A 6604-nucleotide genomic window follows, 5' to 3' on the forward strand; every position below is an offset into this window, starting at 1 on the left:
TGTTGTATTTATAAATTTTATACAAATATAAAAGGAGAACCTTAATTTATTTACCAAGACTTGCTAATTAATAATATATTCATTTAAACTAACATTTTTTTTTTTTTTTGGTATTGAATAGTATGCCTGAACCCCCATAGAGGTTGTAATTGTTTTTTTTGCTTTTATAGACACAACACAACAGGTCATCAACACATAACTCTTCAAAGATAAAATAACAAAAACAAGGTAGCTTCTTTTGGAAAAGTATCAACAAAGGGCAATGACACTGTTCATTGTCCTCCTCTACCCTTCCTCTGGTGATAGAGGCCGGAATTCCCTCTGCAGCTCTGATGATGAGATTCTCGTTGAGTATATTAAGAAGAACGGTCAAGGAAGCTAGAGATCATTTCCTAATCACGCAGGTTTGATTTTTCCATCTTTCTTTCATTTTCTTCGCCATTAACAAGCATTCCATCTGATCTGTTCAGGATCCCAGCGGTTTAAGACTTGAAATCCTGTTAAATGTTTCATCAATACCTACGAGGGTTTCTTTATTCGTTTTCCTCCTTTTTTTTCTAAAATACATTTGGATATGATTGATCAAAGGCAATGAAAGAACTTAGTTTTACCCTACTCTTTTCCAGGATTGACTGAGTGAGTTGTGGTGGATCGTATCGGGGTGACTAATGAACGAGTTGTCCGAGTCGGTTTAATCTCGGTGCTGACTGCTAAGCATCGTTATCCAGATGTCACACACCATTATATTGATATACGTTTAAGATGTTTCGAAATGCTTTGAACACTTGTTTTTTTGGTTAATCCAGTATGCATGAACCATGAGGATTCCAGATCTGAAACCCAATTACGAGTAAACACGTTAATTGCTGTAATCTGAAAACAGTACGAATCGATGACGTGTTTACTTCCGATTGAATTTTTTTAATCCGTTCCCTACTTGTTTGCAGTCACTGAAAGCTGAAGATGAATCACCAAAGTTGCAGAGGAAATTCTGGCCTCCATCACCAAAGGAAGGGCAGAGGAAGACGATGAACAGTATTATTACCCTTCGTTGATATTTTTCAAAAAAAATTACCTTATTTTTATTATTTTATAAAAATATTATTTTTATTGATATTCAGGGCAAAAAGTTGCCCTCATCTACAAGAAACCCAACCTAATATAACCCTTCGTTACTCTTTTCAACGCCACCGCATGAAATTCACAAACAATGAACTTGGAGCACAGCGATACTCCATCAGACCTGAGCTCAGTTGTTGCCTCCGTCAATACTGCTGTTGAAGATGGAGATTAGAAATTTGAAATCTCCTTCACACACAAATAGTACACTCCAACCAAACTGTTGGAGGCATGGATAGAGAGAGAGAGAAAGGGGAGAAATCGTCGTTTAAACCGTCGCTGATGGATGGTGGAACAAAGGAGAGTGGAGGCGGGGCAGGGAGAGAGAGAGAAAGAAAGGGGAGAGGGGTTATATTAGGGAACGAGCACCACCTCCGTTGGTAGGAGCTATCCATCAGTTGTAGGAGCTACTCGGGAACTAGCATCACCTCCGTTGGTAGGTGATCGTGTGCGATCTATATACTCCTAGTTAGAAGACAATCCAAATTTCAATGCGCGGCAAGCTGAACCAATCTGCAAAATAGTAGATCAGAGAATCTGGGGTAGCTAATTCAGTGAGGTCGCTTCGATGCTAAAGCCAGTACTATACTGTGGATGCGAACTGAATATTTGAATGCTTGAATGCTAGTGAGTAAGATAATCATGCATACCTTTGCCTTGGGGTTTTATGTCCTTATATAATGGAGTAGTCGTGGGCCTTATGAAAGAGCTCTGGGATTTCTGGGCTGTGCGGATAAGATCTGTTCCGTTTTTGAAGGAGAGCAATGTGTTGATAAGGTTTATCGTCTACCTCCGATTCAGGCGGAGCTAGGATGAGTCTCGTCGTGATCCGAGAAATTCGGGGTCCGTTGGGGAGGCCTTTCGAGTCAATTATGTGGCATTTCGGCTCTTTAGCTCCAAACTGGTACTTCGGTTCTTTAGTCCCGAACTGGATTGGGTGTCGAGGTGTCTCAACACCGAGGTGGTTTTTTGAGCCGAGGTAGCTGAACATCCAAGCTCCGAATGTTGCGGGCCGAGTTCGTTTGGCTGAGTTGTCACCCCTCGAGCAGATCGCGTCTACGTGTCCCCTTCTTACTAGGTCGTGCCAAATCACCCTTCATCAATTGCCCCCCACTGCTCGTGCTAGGGAGTTCATGACAAGTCCATGACAAGTCCAGGTGGGTTTGGCACGAAGTCTAGGCGGCTGGAAGGGCGAGTCGCTAGTCGGACCTATTCAATCATCTGGCTCAACCACAAAATGACCCAGATCGCGTCTCGATCACGCATGGATGTCACACAGTTTATAAATTCCGCGGACACCGAAGGGCACACTCAACCGATTTCGTCCTAGGGTAGTGTACAACCAGTTTCCATGGGAGTCGTCGGATCGTACAAATCTCAACTGTTGATTGCCAAATGTGGTGGACTATAAATAGGGGGTCGAAGGGCCCATTACCTTCACCATAAGTCATGTAACTGAGCTCTCCTAAGATCGTGTCTTCAGCTCGCCATTCTTTCCCTTGTGCCCGAGGTCGTTATTGTCTTCTTTGGTGAGTTCGTCTTCTTTCACTAGTTGTTCCCTTTTCCTTTTCCTATTCAATATGTCTAGTGTTAGCATAGATAGGTTACTTAGTGGCTGTAGCGAGCTCAGGGGTGCGGTCCTCAGCTCCCGCCGATGAGTCCAACTCTTCCCTAGAGTGCTCCTCTTTAAACCTTTTAGGAGAAATGCTTTTACCTGACGTCGGGCCATCTTGGCTTGAGGAACACGAACCTCAAGTAGAGCGGCCGACCTCCAGAGAGGGGGTCTCGTCTTCTACTCGAGGTTGGGATCCGGACAACTTCGACCCTTCCACAATGACCTCGGACAAGTTGTTGTCCTTGATAGCTCGTTACCGTCTCCCTGACACTCTTGTTTTTAGCATTCCTTTGGGTCAGTACCCTTGGGTTCACGATTATTACGAACTCACGGTTTTTGAGGAGCAGCTCATAGCTGGGCTGTGCTTCCTGCTCCACCCCTTCATTATAGAAATCATTAAGTTCTTTAACGTCACCATTGACCAGCTACACCCGAACTCCATCTGTACCATTGTTGGTATGATCTCACTTTTCCACGAATATAACCAACCTCTTACTTTAGACATCTTTAGCTCGATTTGTTCCATTAAAAAGAACTCTTCTTGCCTGCATGGGGACACCCGGCAGAGCTACTATATCTCACCTCGCCCCAGGTTCAAGGTCTTGTTCGGTAACCCGAACAAGATATCGGCCTGGAAGAGGAGGTACTTTGTTCGGAACCCTGAAGGATGGCCATTCCCGACTCACTAGCGAGTGGCCATTAAGGACCCCGGGGTGAGGCTGGATGCAGAGACTAGGGCGGTCATCCACTCTTGAAGGGACCTCGACCTTGAGATGGAAGATTTCCTGGCCGAGGAGAAGCTTGTATGAACTGGGCTGAGTCCTCCTGGTAGGCCTCCACCTCGGCACACACATTACCTCTCATTTTTCCTTTCCGCACTTACTTCAGTTCGCAGCTAACTCTTTTTCTTCTCTCTTGCAGAAACTAGACAGGTGTTGACGCCGCTAACCTTTTGAGGAGTGTTCAAAGGGGAAAGAAGAGAAAGGCTTCGAAGAGGTCCCATCGAGAGGAGGCCACCTCTTTGGTTCCTGCCGATCCTGAGGTCGTAGCACCAGAGCCACCCTCTACTGAACTCCCAGGGGAGGAGGTCTGTTCCCAGCCCCCGGTTGTTGACTTGGACGAGGATCAGGATGAGGGAACCCCACCTCGCGAGCCCGTAAGTACTTCGATGCCCGAGCATCAACCCCCTTCAGCAAAGGAGAGCATAATGACTCCGAGGCTCGGGCTCCTTAAGAGAAAGGATGCCGTGTTTCCTGCGAAGGTCGCGGAGTGGGCTGACATGCCAACAAGTCAACTCAGAGGGAGGGCAGCCTCCTACTCTATGGTGGTAAGTAACCTACCCCTTCATTTACTTTCTTATTCTTCTACCAATGACTCTTACGCTTGCTTTCTATTTTTTTAGGTGAACTCCGCTATCCACTCACTCGTCTACCAATCTGAGATTCGCTTGAAGCGAGCTCGGGAGGTCGAAGAGAACGATTGAAAGCTTTACTGTGAGTTGGATTTAGCTCGGGGTGAAGTTCTTAGAGCCAAGAATGGAGCTCGAAGCCAGGAGGAGCTGATCCTAATGCTGACGGAGGAGATGAAGAAGCTCAAGGGGGAGAAGGAAGCTCTCCTCCGGGAGAATGAAAACCTTAAGGTGATGATCAAGGAGGGCACAGAGATCTTCGACATCACCATTCAAGAGGCGAGGATTCAAGAAAGAGATCGCGCCATCAAAGATTTCAAGGAGTCCCCTGAGTTTCACGACCTCCAGGTCAAGTATGGCTCTGGCTCGTACCGGTTGGGCTTCAAGCTCTGCAAGTGGTTGATGCGGTAGAAGTTTCCCAAGCACGAGTTCGGATCTATCTCCATGTCCACCGTTACTCCTGAGATGGCGAAGGAGGCTGATGAGGAACCTGACTCCTTCGAGGGAGAAAGTGATGATGAACTTCTCGAGGCGAGACCGTCAGGGGAGGCAGGCCGAGATGACGTGGAGGAGGACCACATGGAGACCGACCTACATGCTGGAGGAGATTTTGGCAAATCTGATGTTTAAACATGCCTCTTTTCTTGGACCCCCCATATAGTGTATGTTTCGGGCCTCCAAGCCCGGTTATAGTAACCATGTACTCAAAACTTTTTTGTTAATGAAATATAATGATTCAAAATGTCTTATGTGTGCAAAAATCTTATGCAAAAATCTTTCTAAGTAAAAACTTTTCTAAGTGTTGGTTACCCCGAAGTGCCAAACTAGCGAGCTGGACTCTAGATGGGATTAAACTTGTGTTGTTGTACGCCGAGGTGGATAGATACTATAGGGTATATACCCAACCTGTCTATGCACGAGCTACTTAGAGGCGATTGGTTATCCCGAAGTGCCAGACTAGCGAGCTGGACTCCAGGTAGGAATAACCTTGTGTTTGTTGCACACCGAGGTGGATAGACACTGTAGGGTATATACCCGACCTGTCTATGCATGGGCCACTTACTTGCCCAAGCCGAAGAGGTGATTGGGAATCGTTGCACCTATGCCCAAGAGGCGACTAGGACTTGTCTGCCTATGCCGAACAGGCGACTAGGGCTTGTCTGCCTATGCCGAAGAGGCGACTAGGACTTATTGTAGTTGTCAGCTCGGCGCCATAGCCCTTAGGCTTCTGGGAGTGACTCATAGTCCTCTCTCCAGTCAGTCGTCTTTTTTGATCAGTTCGGTGGTTGCATAGACTTAGAGAAATTTTGCCTTGGAGTCACAGGCTCATAAGTAGTACTTTCTTAGGTTATCGATATTCCATGCTCGAGGTACCTACTTCCCTTCCAAAGTCTCGAGCTCGTATGTACCCTCCCCGAATACCCGCTTTAAACGGTATGGACTTTCCCAATTTGGTCCGAGCCTACCTACGCCAGGCTCAGGTACCATAATTTTCTAAAGAACCAGGTTGCGGACACGGAACTGTCGCTTTCTGACCCGGGCGTTATAGTACAGAGCTACTCTCTGCTGGTAGGCTATGGTCCGAATGTAGGCCAGGTCTCGTACCTCCTCTACCAGGTCCAGGTTGGTACGAAGCTCGTCATCGTTTGTTTCCTCATCATAAGCCTCCAACCGTAACATGGGTACCTCGATCTCTGCAGGGATCACCGCCAATGTGCCATACGTGAGGTTGAAGGGGGTCTCACCCATCGCAGTCTTGATAGTAGTTCGGTAGGCCCCAAGGACACTGGGCAGTTCGTCTACCCACAATCCCTTGGCTCGAGTTAAGCGAGCTTTCAGTCCACGAAGTATTGCCCTGTTAGTTACTTCTGCTTATCCATTCGCTTGGGGGTGTGCCACCGAGGTAAAGTTTTGTTGAATTCCCATCTTGACATACCAGTTTTGAAACTTAACATCTTTGAACTGCTTCCCATTATCGGATATCAGCACCCAGGGTAATCCGAAGTGGCATACTATGCTTTTGCAGAAGAAATTCTGTATGTTACGGGCTGTGATCGTTATCAAGGGTTTAGCTTCCACCCACTTTGTAAAATAATCTACTACTACAACCAAGAACCTCCTTTGACCTGTTGCTGGCGAGAAAGGACCAAGGATGTCGATTTCCCACTGTGCAAAGGGTCACAGGTTGGTGAGGTATTTCAAATCAGCAGCAAATTGGTGGTGGATGTTGGCATGCCTCTAACACTTGTCACACTTTTTGACAAGCTTGAATGCATCTGCCTTCATTGTGGGCCAATAATAGCCTTACCTTAACACTTTCTGTGCGAGGGCTCTGCCCCCCAAGTGTCCATCACACAAGGCTTCATGAGTGTCGCGAAGTACATGCTCAGCTTCTAAGGGTCGCAAGCAGCACAGGTAAGGAAGTGTGAAGGATCTTCTATATAGCTGTCTATCTATGAGGA

At 46.6% G+C, this 6604-nt stretch overlaps 1 long non-coding RNA gene across 1 annotated transcript; it reads left to right on the forward strand.

Annotated features, from left to right (window-relative positions):
• The first annotated feature begins 217 nt into the window (after window positions 1-217).
• On the forward strand, window positions 218-4809 carry LOC148803801 (uncharacterized). Its single transcript, XR_016081393.1, has 4 exons — window positions 218-404; window positions 627-3562; window positions 3656-4061; window positions 4137-4809. It is a non-coding gene; the product is annotated as an uncharacterized LOC148803801 (long non-coding RNA).
• Window positions 4810-6604: the final 1795 nt, after the last annotated feature.

This window comes from Nelumbo nucifera, chromosome 1 (genome assembly GCF_055504915.1).
Source record: "Nelumbo nucifera cultivar China Antique chromosome 1, China Antique-T2T, whole genome shotgun sequence".
NCBI classification, from domain to species: Eukaryota; Viridiplantae; Streptophyta; class Magnoliopsida; order Proteales; family Nelumbonaceae; genus Nelumbo; species Nelumbo nucifera.